The 23337-nt window shown below is 47.3% G+C and overlaps 1 protein-coding gene across 6 annotated transcripts in view; it reads left to right on the plus strand.

The window, feature by feature from the left end:
- The window catches only part of crhr1 (corticotropin releasing hormone receptor 1), a 175832-nt gene that overhangs the window by 12686 nt on the left and 139809 nt on the right, over nt 1-23337 (plus strand). Inside the window, exon 1 of one of the 6 annotated variants that reach the window (XM_034295106.1) lies at nt 19612-19645. The exons of 4 other annotated variants lie outside the window; for them this stretch is intronic. The gene's annotated coding sequence lies outside the window, so the exon portion shown is untranslated. Of the gene's footprint in view, nt 1-19611; nt 19646-22931; nt 22952-23337 lie in introns of those variants that run through there. One more of the 6 variants, XM_034295107.1, reaches the window with a different exon arrangement.

A 23337-nucleotide genomic window follows, 5' to 3' on the forward strand; every position in this document is an offset into this window, starting at 1 on the left:
ATTTGCAAGACGTCAACTGGAAGAGTTTGACAAAATTTGTTTGTTTTCCTTGTGTCATGGACTTCTCAGAGAGGTGACACTGGCTTAAACAAACTCAAACGTTTATTTTTCTGCAGGGGAAATACATCCAGAAACAACAGAGATAATCTGTAAGTATAAGGAGTGGCCAGAGGAACGTATCCGAGTAGCGAACACATTTGACCATGTAACAACCTCCAGGGCTGGGCGATCTTATGGAATTACACGTCATCCCATCCAGCTGTCCAAACTGAGGGCCCCAATATTGAAGTGTGTAGCCGTCAAATGAGAATAAAGCAGTAACTGTAGTTACATAAACTGATGAAAAATGTATACAAACTGCAACTACTGTACTGTAGATGTATAGAATCTTTATATTTTTTAACATTAATTACCATTGCCAATTGTTTGTCCCTTGAGCCTGGTAGCGTGATTTTGGTGGGACTGTGCATTCCCCTGAAGCCTCAGATTCCACTTATATTAGTGTTTGAATTAAATTAACTTTTACAGCAAATATTCAGTATGCTTTTTGCTGGACCGCGTAAGTGGAGCTGGCCCAGAAAAGCGAATGTCTCTTACTGAGTGAGTGAGTGACTGAAGACCCCTGGTTAAATAGGGTAGTGGTTAGAGGAGTGGCCCTGCAAACAATAGGTCCTGTGTTTGAATCTTGTCACAGTCAAAACAAATGATGCATTACGATTTGTTCTGGATAGACAAAAACTTTGCTGGCTACAACCTTCATTAACTACTTTATAGGAAGCTTTAAATCAAACTGTTTATGTCTATATTGCGACTATTTCTGGTGGATTTTCGAAGTACGCATACATGCATGCTTTTTGGGGTAATATAGGCTTTATCTAAACCCCTTGGGCAGTAAAAGAGTAGGGGTTTCCACGATTCTCTCGTCTTTTGACTTGACGAAGAAGTCAGTTATTGTCACCTAAATTGAATGTTATTGTATCAATGTCATTCACGACTGAAAAAAAAATGTATGTGTTTGTGCCATGAAATGAAATAGCTTTGGCAGTGTAATCTTCAGTCTCGCTAGCAATTGTTCAATTCTTATGATTATTCCAAATAGTAAGTTAGTAGATAGGCTACTACTGAGCATAAGTAGCAGAAGCCATACAGTTCATAGATGCTATTTGTGGTGGAGGTAAACTTAATAAGAAACATTAGTCAGTTTAAAACAACGCTTAATGGTCATCATCATCATCATCTTCCGCAGCAGTCTAAGCAGAGATGCCCAGACTTCCCTCTCCCTAGAAACTTCCTCCAGCTCTTTCAGGGGGACACCGAGGTGTTCCCAGGCCAGCCGGGAGACACAGTCCCTCCAGCGTGTCCTAGGTCTTCCCTGGGGTCTCCTCCCGGTGGGACGGGCCCGGAACACCTTCCCAAGAAGGCGTTCCGGAGACATCCGAAACAGATGCCCAAGCCACCTCAGATGACCCCTCTCGATGTGGAGGAGCAGCAGTTTAACTCTGAGCTCCTCCCGGGTCACCGAGCTTCTCACCCTATCTCTAAGGGATCGCCCAGCCACCCTGCAGAGAAAGCTCATTTCGGCCGCCTGTATCCGGGACCCAAAGCTCATGACCATAAGTGAGAGTAGGAACGTAGATTGACCGGTAAATCGAGAGCTTCGCCTTAATGGTGTCTATTGAAATTGACAAACTTAGCGTGATGTTAATGCATGAGAAAATTAACTGACATCGAGATGCTATATACTTGGCAAACATTTAGCACCATTGTGTACTGGTTAAAGACACAGCCTCTTATGTGGGAGACCTGGGTTTGAATCCAGTAAAATAAAATGTATCACTTAACTGCAGGACACTTGAACCAGGCTTTTCTGGTTCTATTGTTATTTTACATTAATTGTCTTGGTAAATAACACTTTTTTCCACTGTGGTTCACGGCAGTTGTCTAGTCCCAGTTGCCTATTAGAGGTTTGCGTTGTCGTCCCTCCACTTGGTAAGATCATGTTTCCCCGCGATCGGCCAGAGGTGTTGCATTGGACATATTGAGCGGGTGGAGGGGTGCATGTTGGGGGGAGGTGCTTTGTGTCATCCAATTAACTATGGAGACAGCTGGACACGGCCTTGCCTCGCTTAACCACGCCTCATCGAACTGAAGCTGGCCTGAAAGATATTGACTCGCTGGGGCCGACTGTATGAGCCTCATTTATTTATAACGAACACCCCTCCAGCAGGGAGACTGGCCAAGAAACACCCGCAGCCGCAAGGTCAAGTTGAGAGGCAGGTTGAGGCGTTCCTTCAGCGCGCAGCGTTTCACCACAGCTCAGCTGGCTTTGGCAGAGTTGATGATCCGGGTAGGGAGTTAAGTGCCTTTTGGGATTCAGAGGTTTTCACCTGGAAATGTTTTCTCTCCAGGCCCTCGGTAACTATCCTGTTGTTTTTATTTATAAAAGGTGGTGCAGTTACAGCTGACTCTCTTGTGGCCCCCACACACACACCCACACACACACACATGCCTACAAAAAGTACAGAGTATTTCCTTCTCCTGCTCTCACTCTTTCTCTCACATACACGCACACACACACACACACACACACACACACACTCTCACCTACAAACAGCACACTTATCATCTCTTATTTCTTCAGTCACTATCACACACACACACACACAGGAACATGTACACACACACACTGCCACCTTCCCTGGCTCCCGTGGATAGGGCCAAGCAGACACGTGTGTTCACTGAGTGATGAGCACAGATGTTAAAGTAGCCTGGCTCCCCACACACCACTGCCTCCTACATTCGTGGACACGTACGTGCCTCCTACACATTTACACCTCCACTACTGACCAGCGAGCGCTCCGACGAACAGCTTACACTCAGCCTGCCGGTTTATTAGGCACGTCTATCTAGGAGACATTCATGAACAGACCCACACTACATTTCACGCCACCCAAGCAAGCAAGTCTCTATCTCTCCTATCTCTCTCTATTGCACACGCCTCTGCCTCCTTCGGCTGAAAGGCCAACGGGAACAGAACAGCACACACAGCTTTCTCCCTCCCCCCTCTCCCTCACCCATCCACGCCGTCTCTCTCCGTCGCCCTCTTCCAATCCCTCTCCTTCTCTTCCTAGCTCGTGTTCTCGCTGTCCTCCTTTTTTCCTCTTTCTCCCTCTCTCTCTCTGTTGTTCCCTCTCTTCCTTTTGGTAGGAAGGCAGGGGACACGTTGGTGAGTCACTCTACCCTGTATGTGTTAACACCATTAGAGGCTTAAACAGAGCAGTTTGGGAGCTGATTCTGAGGGATCACTTACACACGGTAAAGAGGTCAATGGAGCTCTGACAAATTCAACGGAGGCACCATGGAAACGTGTGGGGGAAAGATTCTGAACCTCTTGATTGTCCCATCAGCGAAATGTGTCTAATCTCAGTGTAATGCTTTAGTGGATGTCAACTAGAATACATGTTGTCAGTAATCAGCCGCATTACTGTCAGCTACACTGAATGTGCTTAAAATCTTTTACCAAAACCATACATTCCTATGATGTGCATTTATTTAAATACCCGACCACAAAATATGTTCTGGTTTTGCAGTTCACTACAAAACCCTCTCTGTAGTGTTCTGTCTAGTCTGGCTCTGGCTGGCTGAATACATTTTTACCTCAGTGACTTGCTGGGTCATTAGAAACCATACAAGCACAATACAAATCCAATATCAGCATGTGAAATGGCTGTGAAATTGCAAACTACAATATCAATTCAGGAGTTGAAAAAGCAAGCAACCATCATGTGTTTGTTACTAGCAAACACATTCATGGCTGGTGTTATTAACCCAAACATTCACTTGAAAGGCAACCTGGCAAATATGCAAATACAACAGGACTATTCAGTCAGGTTATGGAGACCTGTACTCTTTTTAATAATTTATTTTATTTTAGGAAGAATAACCTTACCATTCATTTGTTTTTCTTCAGAGACCCTAATTTGGTTGCTATTTGTTACTTAACAGTCACTATTCTAAACCTGAAAAGCATCAACGTCTTGAAGCCATGTAGCTAATTATCAAACATAAACATTTGACTTAAGTAACAACATTGTGGGCCTGTTAGGGATTTGATGAATATTCAGTTAGTTTTTTTGAACGTGTGCCCATTACAGCATCATAGTGTCCTGCGTTCCATAAACCCCTTTAACCCATCTATGCTGCCTGTATCCAGCCTTGGGGATAACTGCCGACCAGGCAGCTTGGCAAGCAGGCAGGCAGGCAGGCAAGCAGGCAGGCTGAAGGAACAATAAAACATGGTCTTTCTGCGAAGAAGAAATGAACTAGCAAAGCACAGACGACAGGGAGAAATGCCAGGCAGGGTCTCATCATCCAGAGCCCGCCCAAGCAGACTGGAATCCATCCTCAGTGCGCGGACCATCCCTGTCAACTACACCCACCACTGTCTTTCATCCCTGTTTGTTAGTTAGTAACTCAGGTTGTCATGGCACCTGTGGTAGTGGGTGTCTGTCTACCCTGTCATTTGGAAGTGGGAGGGTAGATGAAGACAAATTACAGTATTGTGCAGCTGCGAGAGCCGAAGTGTTGTGTCGGATGTTGTGGAGAGACCTGTGTGTATGTGATAGATAAAGATATATTTTTCTCTCTGTAAGTTGTTGACCCACACAGTGTGTACTTGCCACAGGGGTCTGCTGAGACATGGCTGAGGAGAACAGACACCTGGTCACTTAAATTTTAACTATGGGGCGTTGCCTGGCGACTCAAATGGAACTCTTCCACTCCATACTCATGATTGATTGGATCATCTCCACCCAATCAGGGTTCCAAAGCCAATGACACGATTTCTCAATGATCCATGCTTTGCCCATAAGAAATAGTCAGGAAGGTACTCGGATCCAGACTCACATCCATAGGCGTGCTGTTGGGCCGTAGCAAAGAGTTTGGGCAGCCAGGCAATCAATGGTCCATTTTCTGCAGGCTGTTCCAGGTTGCGTCTGTCCTGTCCCCGCCTGCCTCGCCTCCGGATATCCATTTAGTTTTTTGGAAGAAAGGCGTCCCTGCCTTCCCTGCCTTCCCTAGCTGTGCCTGTGAAATCAATCAGTAACACTGAATGCAGAGCAGGCGAGTCTTTGCATTCTCCTGGAGCTCAAAAACCTTACCGTATGTTGTTCTTTTTTATTGCTGCCATCTTACTGCTCTGCTGGGGCACTCTGTAATTTATTCATTTTTTAAATAAAGAAAAAGGAAAAACTGTGAGGCTTCTGCTTGAAGTGAGGAAGGCTGGAACAAATGTGGAAAAGAACAAGCAGAGTATTCATCCCTGTCTGCTGGCTTTGGCCTTCTGTTGTTCCTTCTCCTGCATCAGATGAAATACATAGTTGTCGGGTCAAGTGGAGGCAGACGGCGTTCCATCAAACCAATCGCACGACATGCAAGGCTGCCAAGCTGAATGAATCTGTGTGTTTGCAGACTTTTCCCTGGTACGTTTAAAATGCGTTGTCACTGGGGTGAACATTGTTTTAACTGCACTGCAGCGTTCTCTTTTGTTTTACATTTTATCAGGAAGCTTGAATGAGAAAGTTACAAAAACGGTGTGCTGAATCAAAAAAGAGACAGTTAAGAAAACCCCACTGAAGGTCCATAACACAATGCATGAAGCCCGTTTGGAAATGCATCTACCGACGGTTGCCTCCTGACAGCGGAATCTCGTTCCATCTTCGGGAATGCAGTGCAAGTTCTCTCCCAGCTGCTGCACATTTGTGCCCTGAGGATGGACCGCTCTGTCACATGCCATGGACTTAACAACTTAATTCAGCGGCTAGCATATCACATTTACTATAGCCCTGAGGCAAATTGGATTCCACTGGTCACTGCAATGGGATGATGATGGGATGACGATGGGATGACGTGCTCCTGATCTGTATCTGATCACCTAGTCAGGTGAAATGCTGGATGTCCACAGCGTGATGTGGTTAATCTATTAAGTGAGCTATGATAGTGTCAGTTTTCCTACTCAAGCTATGTTTTGTTTTTGTCTCCAATAGCTCCTAACCTTGGGGTGGATAAAAACAGTCATATGGCAACAATGTTGTACTTTGGGTCTGCTCATTTAAATTACTTATATTTATGCATAATGTAATAAAAAACAACAAGCAAACATCTTAAAATAAATAAAATAAAAACAGGCTAACCAAGCATGTATTATGCAAGGAATAATATAAAAATAGGAGAAAACTGTCTCTGCACACACAGGATCAGTGCCACTTTAGAAAAAAACCTGCATGAAGTACTTCTGTGTGTGTATGGGGTGTCAAGGTCTAATGGAAACACACTTCTGTTTCAGTGGTTATACCCATGGTCCAGTGGAAACACTCCGTGGCCAGTGGTTAAACCCCTAGTCCAGCGGAAACACACTCTGGATCCAGTGGTTATACAACTGGTCCAGCGGAAATGGTCCGGGTCCAGTGGTTATACAACCGGTCCAGCGGAAACACTCTGGGTCCATTGGTTATACAACCGGTCAAGCGGAAACACTCCGGGTCAAGTGGTTATACCCCTGGTAAAGTGGAAACACTTTGGATCCAGTGGTTATACCCCTGGCCCAGTGGAAACATTCCAGGTCCAGTGGTTATACCCCTGGTCCAGTGGAAAGATTCCAGATCCAGTGGTTATACCCCTGGTCCAGTGGAAAGATTCCAGGTCCAGTGGTTTATACCGCTGGTCCAGTGGAAAGATTCCTGCTCCAGTGGTTATACCCCTGGTCCAGTGGAAACAATCTGGGTCCAGTGGTTATACCCCTGGTCCAGTGGAAACACCTCTGGTGCAGTGAAAACACTACTGACTCCATGTAATTATGCAGCGCCCAACAGGAGACCAGGGTTCAATCAACGTCACCATGGTCTCTAATTCCACCTGTCAAAAAAATGTAAACACTGAAAAAGCAACAAAGAAATAAGCAAGGAGAGGAATGTCCACTCTACTTAACACCTACATGCTTTATTTGACCAGTGGTGTGTTTCCACCCACCTGTATTCTGCTACGTGTATACCATGATTTTAGTTATCTTCCCTGCTGTAATGTTATCACATTAAATTAAATAAATAGCTACTGGAGGGAAGTGGATAGCCCGATCTATGGTTTCTGTGAATCTCACTGGTCGAGACATAAACAGACAGCACAGACCCTAATGTAATATTCTAATGTTTAAAATGGACATCTTGTGCACAAGTTAAAAACCAGCACATTGTATTCACAACGCTTAGCAATATGAAATTAAACAAAATATAAAGCGGTGTGTGGTCTTGTCATAGATTTCCTGGAGAGAGAGGAATGCCTGGAATGCACTACGTCGTCAGGAGACCAAGACTACGGGGAGGTTTTGAACCCTGTCGGAATTTCAGATCACATTTGTCTATCCCCTTTCCCACTCAGTGGTGTTCTTTAGGGGCTGTCAAAATTTGATCTGCCAACAGGCAGAAAACATGAGAACCCGTTACAGTGTCTGGCCAGGCCAAAGTGACTTAGCAGAAAATGTCTAACTTATTTTATCCCCGCAACACACTTTCTTCCCAGGTTTTTTCCCCCTCAGACACTCTTCTGATCCACTCGACCATAAAAAGGCCCTCAGGCCAAATTAGAAATGACCTTCCAAAGCCGCGTCACGGCCCCACGTGGGATTAGGGTTTTTCACCTAGACGCTTTCAGACAATTTTGGTACCAGACCTTCTTCAGGTTCAACTTATTTCTGAAGCTGTGGCCCCAGACGGGCGCATGCGTCCCTGTAGAGTCTTCCCCGATTCTCCCATACTGTCGACTCGTTTACAGTGAGAAGCTCGCTCATTCTAGATAAGTGGAAAACTGTAGCTAATGCAACAGCCGCTCCTTTTGTGCCTCCGAGGCAGCCAGAGAAAGTGCTCCTTAACTCCTTACCCTTGTCAGCTGGAGGAGGTAGTCACTCTGAAATGGCACCCTGTTGCCTAGTTATCACACACAGTAGTGCACTACTTTTGACTAGGGCCCATAGGAATGAGGGAGTGCCATTTGGGACCCCCGACTCTGCTGATATTTATGGAGAATAAGAATCACATAGTAAGTGCCGAGCTGAGAGTGATGAGAGAAGTGAAACGAGACAGAGGTTTTTTGGACGGCTCCGTGTTGACGAGGTCAATGGCTTTGTGTTGGAGGAGCATCAAGCCCCTGTCGCCCAGTCACCCAGTCTCCCAGTCACCTAGTGACACCAGCGTCCATGATCATTGGTGATGTTGCCCCCTGCAACCACTTCTGTCTTCTATCTCGGATGTCAAGCCTCCAGGAGGCTGGGGCCCCTGGCTCTGGAGATAACACAGTGGATGGAAGATTGGATTGGGGAGGACCAACAGCCCTGCAGGCACTCACAGAGGGAGCACCAGTGGCGTTGTTAGGCCTGGGTGTCCGGGACATAATCCCTATTGCGCATTATGATAATGTTGCCGTATAGGCGCTTAGAAATTTTCTTCTAACATGTACGTTCAGAACACTGTACTTTCTGTCCTGGGGGGGCGGGGCTGAGCCCTGAATGTATTGTGATCCTAGCAACGCCTCTGGGGAAAAACGTATGGAGACAGAGCTCTCCACAACCATTTAATGAATTGGTAACTTCTGAGTCCATTACCTGCCACTCACCAGCGCTGGGGCCATATTCCATGAACTTCCAGAGGCCTTTTCCCCTCCCTGCATCCAAATGTCATCGACCAGCGGAGTAGATGAATACAGCTGGCAGCTGAGGTTTTGACTCAACAAAGGTCTTACAGAGTCCTCAGAGAATGGGAACATAATCATTGTTTTCTAATAGAATGATCAGAAAGGTATGAAGATTGGTTGATACCACAAGGTCTGTGAAAGGGGGTGAAAGTATAGATTGATAGAATATACTCAAAGCTACAAGCAGCCACCATTGTTCCAGGCTCTAGGCTCTCATGCATTGTTTTCCACTAACCCCACTTGTGTCTTCATTTCTTTGAGAAACTTGATTAAATCTCCTGATGTAGCATGAAATATGAGTCTCTGCTACCTTAACAAATGACAGTCCATACTCCACATTCTTCATCCTAGCTCCTATGTGTGCCAAATCTGACAGTTTTCTGGACTACCCGAGTTTCACATGTATGCTGTGACAGAATGATTTTTCATTTTGTAAGTTTGTGTTAATTTCTATCTAGCGCTTCAGTGAACGTTCCTAAATCACAGTTCCTAAATCACGTTCCTAAATCATAGTTACGTACTATCCAAAAAATGTTTGGTGACATTTACATGGTGACATGTTTTTGACTGTGTCGGTTGTTGGTTGAACAGCACAGAAGCAAACCTACCTGTTTTTTTTTTCTTTTCCTTAAGACCGGTAATGCTGATAAGGTGTTTTGTTTTAACCTTGAAATGTTAACAATGATTCAGAGTGGTTTGGGAACTTTTAGTATACATTTGTTCATTGTGGCCTGACATCCCTTGGTTTTACCAAGTGAATTTGGGAATATGTGTCACGGCTTCGGGGGTTGAGAGGAGCAAGGAGGAACCGGAGAAGGCGTGATGGAATGAAGGTTTAATGTTTCTCAGCGAGAGAAATCAGTACAGGTATAACAAAGCGTTGAACAGCTCTTCCATTTAGTAGAGACAATTACACACAAAGACAGGGGGAGCAGAGGGAACATATATACCGGGGGAAACAGCGATGATGAGGAACAGGTGCACAAACGAGACACAGGTGAAATGTATGATGAAGACGGTGGCGTCAGAAAGCAGGTGACGTCGACCGCTGGGGCCCGCCCGCTGCAGGGCGAGGTGAACCAGCAGAGGTCGCAGTTGTCACAGTACCCCCCCCCTGACGCGCGGCCCCAGCCGCGCGACGACACCGGCCTCGGGGCCGACCCGGGGGGCGCGGAGCAGGGCGGTCCGGCCGACGCTGATGGAAGTCGCGGACAAGGACGGGAGCCAGGACGTCCTTCACCGGAACCCAGCTCCGCTCCTCCGGGCCGTACCCCTCCCACTCCACGAGGTACTGGAGGCCCCCCGCCCGGCGCCTCGAGTCGATGATGGAGCGGACAGAGTACGCCGGGGCCCCCTCGATGTCCAGAGGGGGAGGGGGCACCTCCCGCACCTCACACCCCTGGAGGGGACCATCCACCACCGGCCTGAGGAGAGACACATGAAACGAGGGGTTAATACGGTAGTCGGGGGGAAGGCGTAACCGATATGTTACCTCGTTGACTCTCCTCAGGACTTTAAAAGGCCCCACAAACCGCGGGGCCAGCTTCCGGCAGGGCAGGCGGAGGGGCAGGTCCCTGGACGAGAGCCAGACCCGGTCGCCCGGCCGATACACCGGGGCCTCCCCGCGGTGGCGGTCTGCATAGGTCTTTTGACGGCGGACAGCGAGCCGGAGGCGGGATTGTACTGCCTCCCATGTGCCCGCTGCCCGCCGGAACCAGTCGTCCACCGCAGGGGTACCGGTCTGGCTCGGCGTCCACGGCGCCAGGACCGGCTGGTAGCCCAGGACGCACTGGAACGGCGTCACGCCCGTGGAGGAGTGGTGCAGAGAATTCAGTGCGTATTCTGCCCACGGCAGAAACTCTGCCCACTCCCCCGGCCGGTCCTGGCAGTAGGACCGGAGGAACCTACCCACTTCTTGATTGACCCGTTCCACCTGCCCGTTGGACTGGGGATGGTAGCCCGAGGTCAGGCTGACCGAGATCCCCAGGTGCTGCATAAATGCCTTCCACACCCTAGACGTGAATTGGGGACCCCGGTCAGACACGATGTCCTCGGGCACCCCATAGTGCCGGAAGACGTGTGTGAACAGGGCCTCCGCGGTCTGTAGGGCAGTAGGAAGGCCGGGCAGAGGCAAGAGGCGGCAGGACTTCGAGAACCGATCCACAACGACCAGGATGGTGGTATGGCCCTGGGAAGGGGGGAGATCCGTCAAGAAATCAACAGAAATGTGGGACCATGGCCGTTGTGGAATGGGCAAGGGGTGCAACTTGCCCACAGGTAGGTGCCGGGGTGCCTTACTCTGGGCACACACCGAGCAGGAAGAGACGTATACCCTCACGTCCTTGGCTAAAGTGGGCCACCAGTACTTACCGGCCAGGGCGCGCACTGTTGGCCCGATGCCAGGATGACCGGAGGAGGGAGATGTATGCGCCCAGTAGATGAGGCGGTCGCGGACAGACGCCGGCACATACGTACGGCCCTCAGGGCATGTGGGCGGAGAGGGCTCGTCGCGCTGCGCTCCGGCGATGTCCGCGTCCAGTTCCCATACCACCGGTGCCACGATGCATGACTCCGGGAGCACGGGAGCATCATCCACTGGCCTCTCCCCCGTGTCATGCTGGCGGGACAGCGCGTCAGCCCCGACGTTCTTACTCCCCGGCCTGTAGGTGAGAGTAAACACAAACCGGGTGAAGAACATAGCCCACCTTGCCTGGCGAGGGGTCAGCCTCCTCGCTGCCCGCATGTACTCCAGGTTCCGGTGGTCAGTCCAGACGAGGAAAGGGTGTTTAGCCCCCTCTAACCAGTGCCTCCACGCCGACAGAGCTCGAACCACGGCCAGCAGCTCACGATCACCAATGTCGTAGTTCCGCTCCGCCGCACTGAGCTTCTGGGAGAAGAAGGCACAGGGACGGAGCGTGTTACGACACCCCGTCCGTTGGGAGAGGATGGCACCGAGCCCACAATCGGACGCGTCCACCTCCACGATGAACTGGAGCGACGGGTCGGGATGGGCCAGGACCGGAGCGGTGGTGAAACGGTGTTTCAGTTCCACAAACGCCCGCTCCGCGTCCACGGTCCACCGCAACCGGGTCGCCCCCCCCCTTCAGAAGGGAGGTGATCGGAGCCGCGACCTGGCTAAAGCCCCGGATAAACCTCCTATAGTAATTAGAGAAGCCCAAGAAACGTTGCACGTCCTTAACCGTGGTTGGGGTCGGCCAATTACGCACGGCGTCAATGTGAGGCTCCTCCATAGCCACACCTGTGCTGGAAAAGCGATATCCCAGGAAGGACACAGACGACTGGAAAAACAGACACTTCTCGGCTTTCACGTACAGGTCATGCTCCAGCAGTCGAGCCAGCACTCTGCGCACTAACGAGACATGTTTGGCGCGGGTGGCAGTGAATATCAAGATGTCATCAATATACACTACCACTCCTTCGCCCAACAAGTCCCGGAATACGTCGTTGACGAATGACTGGAAGACTGAAGGAGCATTCATCAACCCGTACGGCATCACTAAATACTCGTAATGGCCAGACGTGGTACTAAAAGCGGTTTTCCACTCGTCTCCTTCCCGGATACGCACCAGGTTATAGGCACTCCTGAGGTCTAATTTAGTGAAAAAGCGGGCCCCGTGCATCCTCTCCACCTCCGCAGAGATCAAAGGGAGAGGGTAGCGGAACGGAATGGTGATCTTGTTCAGCGCCCGGTAATCGATGCACGGGCGCAAACCACCGTCCTTCTTTTTCACAAAAAAGAAACTCGAGGAGACCTGTGACTTGGAGGGCCTGATGTAGCCCTGTTCCAACGCTTCCGTAACGTAGGCGTTCATAGTCTCCGTTTCGGTGCGGGACAGTGGATACACGTGACCCTTCGGGAGTGCGGCTCCATCAACGAGGTCTATCGCACAATCCCCCAGCCGGTGTGGTGGCAACACAGCAGCCTTGGCTTTGGAGAAAACCGTAGCCAAGTCCCTGTATTCGGGGGGAATGGGCACGGCGGGCGCACTGTCTGGACTTTCCACCGAGGTCGAGCCAACGGAAACACCCAAACACCTACCCTGGCACTTCCGCGACCACCCCGACAGACGTCGACTAGACCAGGAGATGAAGGGGTCGTGTAGGGACAACCAGGGGAAACCTAAAACGACTGGGAACGTGGGTGAGTCGATGATGTGAAATGAAATGGTTTCGCTGTGTCGGCTGTCGGTAATCAGGAGGAGGGGAACAGTGCAACTCGTGACCAGACCTGACCCTAGTGGCCGGCTGTCTAAAGCTCTCACGGGCAGGGGGGTGGCGAGGACCTGGAGGGGTATGCGTGACCGCAGGGCAAAAGACCTATCCATGAAATTCCCAGCTGCGCCTGAGTCTACCAGCGCCTTACACCGGGAAATCAGCGGAAAGCCGGGGAACCTAACAGGAACAGTGCACATAGAGAGGGAAGAGGTTAGTGGCGAATGTGCATGTGCTACCTGGGGTGACGCGGAAGTGCCATGCCTGTCGCCTCTCGACTCAGGGAGGGAGGTGCGGTGTGGTGCAGTAGTACGGCCTCGTCGCCCCTTGGAGGCACTCCGCACCTGCCCTCCCCGACGTCTGCCCGGCAGTGCAGCCGTCCCCAATTCCATGGGGACGGCGGTGTCAGGTTGGCAGGGTGGAACGGACGGGCCTCTTCCGGGACGTCCTCGGGCAGCCAGCAGGTTGTCGAGACGGATGGACATGTCAACCAGCTGATCGAAGGAGAGGGACACGTCTCGACAAGCCAGCTCCCTCCGGACGTCCTCGCGAAGGCTGCAACGGTAATGGTCGATTTGAGCCCGTTCGTTCCACCCTGATCCCGCTGCCAGGGTCCGGAACTCCAGTGCGAACTCCTGCGCCGACCTCGTCCCCTGCCGTAGGTGGAACAGCCGTTCACCCGCCTCTCTTCCTTCGTGTGGATGGTCGAACACGGCTCGGAAGCGGCGGGTGAACTCGGCGTAGCTGCCCTGGGTGGGCTGCTCGGTGTTCCAGACGGCGGTGGCCCACTCCAGGGCTTTTCCGGACAGGCAGGAGACGAGCGAGGTGATCTTCTGTGCCTCGGTCGGCGCAGGGTGCATCGCCTGGAGCGCGATGTCCAGCTGTAGAAGGAATCCCTGGCAGCGGTCCGCCGCCCCGTCGAAATCCCTGGGTAAGGGGAGATGCAGTGCCCCCATGCTCGGCGGCACGGCAGGGGCAGGCGGAGAAACGGCCGGTGCTGCGGGGGTCTGCTGGCTCAGCTCTAGGCGCTGCACCGCTTTTAAGACATTGTCCATTGCAGCGCCTAGGCTGGCCAGCATCGTTGAATGTACCTGGACCGCCTCCGCAACACCGACCTCGCCTGTGGCTCCCGTGGGCTCCATATCCTTGCTGTTGTATATTTGGTGTGTAATTCTGTCACGGCTTCGGGGGTTGAGAGGAGCAAGGAGGAACCGGAGAAGGCGTGATGGAATGAAGGTTTAATGTTTCTCAGCGAGAGAAATCAGTACAGGTATAACAAAGCGTTGAACAGCTCTTCCATTTAGTAGAGACAATTACACACAAAGACAGGGGGAGCAGAGGGAACATATATACCGGGGGAAACAGCGATGATGAGGAACAGGTGCACAAACGAGACACAGGTGAAATGTATGATGAAGACGGTGGCGTCAGAAAGCAGGTGACGTCGACCGCTGGGGCCCGCCCGCTGCAGGGCGAGGTGAACCAGCAGAGGTCGCAGTTGTCACAATATGGGAGCAGGCACGTGTAACATTTTTGTGAAGTGGTCTAATTACTGAGGTGGGGACAAATTTACACTGTTCCCCTATCTCCCTGTTCCTACACCCTTGGGTTATATTTAATTCAGCTCTTGGGGTAAGTTTGTTGGGACGATCTGTCATATCTCCAGATGATTCGTCAGACAGTTGAATGATGTGTTTCAAATTACTTTGTAACCCTTCCCTAACTCATGAGCATAAATCATCTTTCTCCTGAGGGCCTCAGACAGGTCTTTTGATCTTGGCATTTCTTGCCACACACCCACATGCAGTCATGTTCACAATTTGGCACCATCCTGTTTAAGCTAAAATCAGTGGCGAGACAAATAGAAAGACATACAAGCACTAAGACAGATAAACATTGTCTTTGATTTTTCTAATTTGTTTGTGTTCTATTTCTTTGAACTTTTTTATTGCATCTAAATTAGTTCTACTGAGTTTTATTGATTTCCTGAACATCGTGGTTTAAACTTTGTGATTCAAAAGAAAATGGCAAGACGATTCTGCGGCCATAAGTCTGTGTCCGCAAGATAGTGTCCTGGGGTCTTCATTTATACCTTATTTTTAATTGCCTTGTAATGACAGATTCATTGGATGTTGGACTTTCTTAGCGTTATGTACACTGTAGGAGCTGTATGTGCAGTGCCCAGTTTTGGAGTAACGATGAACAACAGGATTTCCATTGTGAATATTATTAATCTGCTGAGGGGTACAGAGAAGAAGTTGCTATGTTGAGCAAACTGCTAGCTATTTTACTCAAACAAGAAGGAAATCCACAGCCTTCTACCTTTGCCTCCTCCATGTCATTGGCACGAATTACCTGCCAGGTAGGAGGCTCGCCACCAGGCAGAATATCTTTGGTGCACCAGCCGCTGCCTTGTAGGGATCTCCCCCTGACAGGATCCCCCCAGGAGTGGATCGCTGGTCTCCTTTGGAGGACTTGCAGGATGTTCCTTCCTGGGACAGGCACATTGTTGTCCACCACGGAAGTCGAGGGCAACGGTCTCCTCCTTCTCACCCTCCTGAAATGGGAGTTAAGGACACATAGATTTGCTGAGCTGGAACCAGATGTGCCAGCTCTGTTTTGCCTTGGCCCTCATATATTCTCTCCTTTGGCTGTCCCTCTGAGATTCTCTTTGACTTGTAGGGGAACGGTTGTGGGAATGGTTACTGGGAGCTTGATGGTGAGAGAAGTTCTGGTCCCTGGTGCTAATACAAGGTGTCTCCCGTCGATCCTCTGTCACTACAAAGGTGTAGAGACTGTAGTGGTCCATGTTGGTTTTTATTACTTTAAAGAAGCGCAGTGCTGTAAAGTGGACAAGGCATACAGCGAATCAATTAGAGTAGCATTCGTGGACAATTTTGATATGGCATAGATGTTAGTGATCATTGTCCCATAGCTTGAATCAGAAATGATTCCAGCGTGTCCAGAGGGTCTTTCTTTGTATTATTATTTAACTAAACTGCAGAATCTTTTATGAAATTGTAATGGCTGGATGACTGGGTCAGAGCATCTCCAAAACTGCAGCCCTTGTGTTTGCAGTGGTCAGTACCTATCAAAAGTGGTCCAAGGAAAGAAATGCGGTGAACCGGCAAGAGGGTCATGGGCGGCCAAGGCTCAATGATGCATGGCCTGTGTGGTCTGATCCAACAGACGAGCTACTGTAGCTCAAATTGCTGAAAAGGTTAATGCTGGAACTGATAGAAAGGTGTCAGAACACACAGTGCATTGCAGTTTGTTGTGTATGGCTGCATAGCCACAAACCAGTCAGTGTGCCCTTGCTGACCCGTCCACTGCCGAAAGCACCAACCATGGGCATGGGAGCATAAGAACTGGACCATGGAGCAATGGAAGAAGGTGGCCCGGTCTGATGAATCACATTTTATTTTACATCACGCGGATGGCCAGGTGCGTGTGCATCACTTACCTGGAAAACACGTCACCAGGATGCACTATGGGAAGGAGGCAAGCCGGCGGGGGCGGTGTGATGCTTTGGGCAATGTTCTGCTGGGAAACCTTGGGTCCTCCCATTCATGTGGATGTTGCTTTGACACGTATCACCTACCTAAGGTAGGTGACCATGTGCAACCCTTTCATGGCAATGGTATTTCCTTATGGCACTGGCCTCTTTCAGCAGGATAATGCGCACTGCAACAAAGCAAAAATGGTTCAGGAATGGTTGGAGGAACACAACAACGAGTTCAAGGTGTGGACTTGGCCTTCAAATTCCCCAGATCTCAATCCAATCAAGCATCTGTGGGATGTGCTGGACAAATACCTGGCAACATACAGGACTTAAAGGATCTGCTGCTAACGTCTTGGTGCCATATACCACAGCACACCTTCAGAGTTTTAGTGGAGACCATTTCTCAACAGGTCAGGGCTGTTTTGGTGGCAAAAAGGGGGACCTACACAATATTATGCAGGTGGTCATAATGTTATTGATCATCTGTGTATCTGATGTAATCTATAGTGAAGATATGGCATGGGCTAAGGCTATAAAAAGGCTCGAAGTCAGTTGTAACTGGCCAGCTATTAGGTAACTGAGAATCATTATGTCCAAGGCATATTAGAAAACTCAGATCAGAGTACTGTGTACCTACTTTGCTAAACTGTAATGGGAATCCAGATTAATTTAGGAAAACAGTAAAAACATTGAAGAATAGTTCATACACTACTGTACCAAAACATTTATTTTTGGAGACTGGTCCTTTCACTGACAAGAATTGTCTTTAATAGACACCTAATTTCAGCAGACATCCTCTTTATATTTTGTAAAATGTGGATATCAGACTGCAATATAACGTAATTTAAATAAAATGTAAACATAAAAGGACCCAAAATCAAGCCATGGGGAACTCCTTTATGAGCTGAAATATATTTTGATTCAAAATGCAATATCCTTAAAGGTTTCTTTTACAGAAACAAAGCATGTCAGTCATCTTGACATATAAATACAATTGTTCAGGACTCTTTTATGCCAGTTCTGGACCATGGTGATATATTATACAAAAAGTCCATGCATCATGTAAGTTTACATTTTATTATCGGTGAAATGCTTTGTACACACCACTGTCTTTTATATCATATTTTAAGTTGGAACGCCTTGTCTTTCAAAAGGGCAAGACATTGATTAATGTTTGTTTTAATGACCATCTTGAGGAAACATTCTGTTTATCTTTCCCTATAATGCTAATGGAGAAGTAGCACCTATCAAACACACTCACAGGACTAGCTTATACTGGAAGTACCTTGGGCTGACGACCACTTTGCCTACAACCCAGATTAAGCAATTGTCTACTAAAAATTAAAATATGACCCAGTTTTGAATATTTATGGTAGGCTGGACCCGCCCAAGTTAATCTCTGATGATTTTCTATCAATTTGCACCACATTCTTATTTCAGCCCCTATGGATTTCAATTCTATTTTTATATTTGTAAAAATCGTTTCAATGTTAATTTTTGGGGGTGATTTCTTAAATTGGGTGACCACTCCAGCGGCTGTGTCTACGAGACTGTGTGTCCCTAATCATAGACTTCTCAGACTCCGGTTTACACCCTATGCTAGGTGTAATTAGTCAGTGCCTAGCATCCCACAGAGACAGAGAAAAATGTACCATAATCCTGACAACCAAGACACGTCAAGGCAATCAGGGCCAATTGAAACCGAATTAAATGGCATGTGATTAATGGGTCTTTAATCTATTATTATCGCCATGTGCTCCCTACATGATCTCACCTCTTCCTGAATATGTATGGGGAGCTGCAGTGTTGCTATTTAATTTCCGCTACTGATTTCTCAGCAGATGTGACCTAACACACTTGCTCGTGGCAGGTTGTCGTTGATTTCATGAAAATACTACCAATAAGACCCTGCCCTAGATAACCTTTAGCCCCCATCCGCTTCAAGGTGGGATGTGTTGTGCATTTAGTGATGCCCGTTGGCACACCACTATGGCCTTGTAAAGACCTTGGCCTTTCTGTCATCTTGAACGAGCCTGATCATTCTAATCTGACCTCTCTCATTAGCTAGGTGTCTGCCCGCAGAACCGATGCTTACTGGAAGTTTTCAGTTTGTTGCACCATTCTCTCTAGATATTGTATTCATTGAAAATCCAAGGAGGTTACCAGTTTCTGAGATGCAGGAACCACCACGTTTGGCACCAACAATAATACCATGGCCAAAGTCACTCAGAGTACACATCCGTCCCAGTCCAATGTTTGGTGATCTAAGTGATCTAAACATCTTGGTCACTTCTGTATGCTGTATGTATTGAGTTTGAGCCACAACTCCCTGTTTGGCTATTTGTTTAAACAAGCAGGCGCATGTGAATATTGTGTATATAATATTTTTTTTTACAGGACTTTTTAACACCTGAATCTCCTAAATATATATATATATATATATATACACATACATATATTTACACATATATATATATATATATATATATATATGTATATACATATGTATAAATATATACACTCACCTAAAGGATTATTAGGAACACCATACTAATACTGTGTTTGACCCCCTTTCGCCTTCAGAACTGCCTTAATTCTATGTGGCATTGATTCAACAAGGTGCTGAAAGCATTCTTTAAAAATGTTGGCCCATATTGATAGGATAGCATCTTGCAGTTGATGGAGATTTGTGGGATGCACATCCAGGGCACGAAGCTCCTGTTCAACCACATCCCAAAGATGCTCTATTAGGTTGAGATCTGGTGACTGTGGGGGCCATTTCAGTACAGTGAACTCATTGTCATGTTCAAGAAACCAATTTGAAATGATTCGAGCTTTGTGACATGGTGCATTATCCTGCTGGAAGTAGCCATCAGAGGATGGGTATATGTTGATCATGAAGGGATGGACATGGTCAGAAACAATGCTCAGGTAGGCCGCGGCATTTAAACGATGCCCAATTGGCACTAAGGGGCCTAAAGTGTGCCAAGAAAACATCCCCCACACCATTACACCACCGCCACCAGCCTGCACAGTGGTAACAAGGCATGATGGATCCATGTTCTCATTCTGTTTACGCCAAATTATGACTCTACCATCTGAATGTCTCAACAGAAATCAAGACTCATCAGACCAGGCAACATTCTTCCAGTCTTCAACTGTCCAATTTTGGTGAGATCAGGCAAATTGTAGCCTCTTTTTCCTATTTGTAGTGGAGATGAATGGTACCCGGTGGGGTCTTTTTATAGCCTAGGTCATCATTATGTAGAGCAACAATTCTTTTTTTCAGCTCCTCAGAGAGTTCTTTGCCATGAGGTGCCATGTTAAACTTCCAGTGACCAGTATGAGGGAGTGTGAGAGCAATAACACCAAATTTAACACACCTGCTCCCCATTCACACCTGAGACCTCGTAACACTAATGAGTCACATGACACCGGGGAGGGAAAATGACTAATTGGGCCCAATTTGGACATTTTCACTTAGGGGTGTACTCACTTTTGTTGCCAGCGGTTTAGCTGGGTATGTGTTGTGTTATTTTGAGGGGACAGCAAATTTACATTATACAAGCTATACACTCACTACTTTACATTGTAGCAAAGTGTAATTTTTTCAGTGTTGTCACATGAAAATATATAATCAAATATTTACAAAAATGTGAGGGGTGTACTCACTTTTGTGGGGAGTGAGTTAATGGAGTGATGCTTTCAACTTTTGTATGTGAACACATTCACACACACAGATACAAACACACACACACAATGTAGACACGCACGTTGGAGCGAGGCCATGTAAATAACTCACTCACACACACACACACCCGCACACACACACACACACACACCACACACAGGGCATAACTTTAACTTGAGACAGGGAGGTCAAGACCCCCACCCCCCCCCATATTCTAAAATTGCGTTTTGTTTGGTGGGTTACGACAATGTAGACAGACACCTCGGAGCGAGGCCGTGTAAATAACACACACACACAATGTGCCGCCTCAAGGCGTATACAATGCTTCTATCTTTTTTATACCACCACCTAATAAAACAATGCCTGGTATTTGCTTAATGCCTGTGGTATGGATAGTTACTACAATTATGCAACACAAATATTATTATAGAGCCCAGATGTTTTGCTGAAAGAGAAGGGGCAGTATGTATATAGGTGCACCGTTGGCAGCTGCCCTGACCCCTAGTCCTCCCCAGGCCACCAGAGACAAACAGTTCAACATCTGTATGTATGTATTCGCTCGCTCGTGATTGTCATTACTGATTGACCAAAAAACATGCGATCACAAAAAAAATTAGTAAAGAAGTTCAGTTCACAATCATTTAGGGGGATCATGCCAGGGCGGGACGCTGACATGTTTTTTAGGGCCACAGGGGTCATTAGGTGGTGTGAGCAGAAGAACAGCAGTCCACTGGGCTCATTCGTCTGGAGCTGTTAAGGCAGCGTTGGCGTTCATGGGGGTGTAAATATTCCATGTAGTTGGTGGCTGGTTCCTATTGTTGGAGCTGGATTATCAGTTTAACAGCCGGCTGCAGCTGCTGCTCAGACACCACCCTGACAGCGGGCCAGTCAGTGTTCCTCAGACACCACCCAGAGAGCGGGCCAGTCAGTGTTGCTCAGACACCACCCAGAGAGCGGGCCAGTCAGTGTTGCTCAGGCACCACCCAGAGAGCGGGCCAGTCAGTGTTGCTCAGGCACCACAGTCAGTGTTGCTCAGGCACCACCCTGAGAGCAGGCCAGTCAGTGTTGCTCAGACACCACTCTGAGAGCGGGCCAGTCAGTGGCCACAAACATGTATAGTCAATCACTCCCATATACACACACATCATCTTTCCTGTATACAGTACTAGTCAAGTATATACTGTATACACACAAACACACACATTTTCTCTCATATACAGACTCACATGTACACTCTCGCCCATACACTCACACACACAAATACACTGCCATATACACACACAGACTCATACACACATTAACTGTCTCCCCCATATGCAGTACACACACAGATATATCTCACACACACACACACACACACACTCATACATGCTCAAATAACTGTCAAAATGTGGACTGGACATTTTGTACCAGTATTGCTTTTTTTTCAAAACTGCTGATACACTTTTTCTTAATGTATGCTCCATTTTCTCAAAACTAGAGACTTTAAACTCACTAAATCCCAGACTTCCCACACAAAATGAAACATTATACTCCTTGTAACATTATATGTTCAAATGTATTACCTGTCATTGCATGGTATTATAGTCTGTACATTTTGTCTAAAGGGTGAAATTCTGTCTAAAATTTTAAGAAAATACAGAAATGCCATAATGGTTCATTTTTGTGGAGGATGTTGCACTGTTAAATCACTTGAAATGTAGTCCAAGAAGATAAGCGTTTTAGACAAGAATGGGGTATTTACATTTGTTCTGCCACAGTCTCCCATTATAGACCCAAGCCAAAGCTTCCCACTCAGATTATATTTTCTGAGTGTGTCCATTTTATAGAATATGAATACTACAGTTCCTGTAATATTCCTGTGATTTCCTGTGTGTGCTAATGCTAATGCATACAGATTTGGCCTGAGTGCCCGAAGATCACGATCATCCATTATTGGTTTTCGGCCATGTTTCACGTTTCTACATTTATTTGTCAGATGCACCGAACAACAAAGTGTCATCCTGCACAGTGATATTCTTGTGACATGATGACCGACAACTACATAGAAGAGTTAAGAAGAAGAATATATAAGTAAAAATATAGCCAGACAAAAAAACATTTATAAATACATAAGTACATAAGTACACTAGCAGCAGTTTAAAGTTTAAAAGAGTGCCGTAAACTAGCAGAAATCTGGGGATTATTATCTAACCTTATATATATGGCAAGATTGTTAGTGGTATTAAGATTATAGATATGGCAAGTATGACAATAATATTGATAACAATGTAAACTAGCATCAATTTTGAAAGAGTAGGATGGGAAGTATGAACAGTATGGTAGATGTATTAAGTATTATAGATACATATGAGTGTAATATTCTTATGAATGGTACATGCAAAGGAATGTACCATTTAAAGTACCTGAAAGGACATCAGAGCATCTGGAAAGTTTGTGTGTGATCATGAATCAGTGTTTCTGGTTAAAGAGCCTTATGACCTGAGGGAAAAAACTGTTTTTGAGTCTGGAAGCGTGTGCCGCAATGCTCCGGTAACGTCTACCAGACAGCAGCAGTGTGAACAGACCATAGGCTGGGTGGCTGTGATCTTTGATGATGTTCTGTGCTTTTCTAAGGCATTGTGTATGATAGATGCCTTGCACGGAGGGGAGATTGGCAGCCGATGACGTGCTCAGCAGACTTTACCACCATCTGGAGGGACTTGCGGTCTGCAGTGGAGCAGCTACCGTACCAGGCAGTAATGCAGCCTGAGAGGATGCTTTCAGTGGTGCACCTGTAGAAGTTGGTGAGAGTTTTTATAGACATGCCAAATTTCTTGAGTCACCTCAGGAGTTAGTTTTTGGGCAGTTTTCATTGCAGAGTTCACTAATATGGACCAAGTGAGTTAATCTTTGATGGAATTTGGAGACTCAGCTCCATTGATGTGTAGAGGGGGTAACCCCCCCCTCTCCCCCCCCCCCTCTACAGAGACCACCGCACTTTTTTATTTCCTTTCCAAAAAGGTTGAAAAGGAAGGTTTTGAGTGAGGAACAGAAGGGTTAAAATTAATAAACTACTGCAAATTGAACGCTTCTGTTCCTCACTCAAAACTTTCCTTTTCAACTTTTTTGTGTGTCCCAACTTTTTTGGAATTGGGGTTGTAGAACACGTTTTGGTTTGTGCCTTAACCTA

This window comes from Esox lucius, chromosome 11 (assembly GCF_011004845.1).
Source record: "Esox lucius isolate fEsoLuc1 chromosome 11, fEsoLuc1.pri, whole genome shotgun sequence".
In the NCBI taxonomy this organism is placed as follows: domain Eukaryota; kingdom Metazoa; phylum Chordata; class Actinopteri; order Esociformes; family Esocidae; genus Esox; species Esox lucius.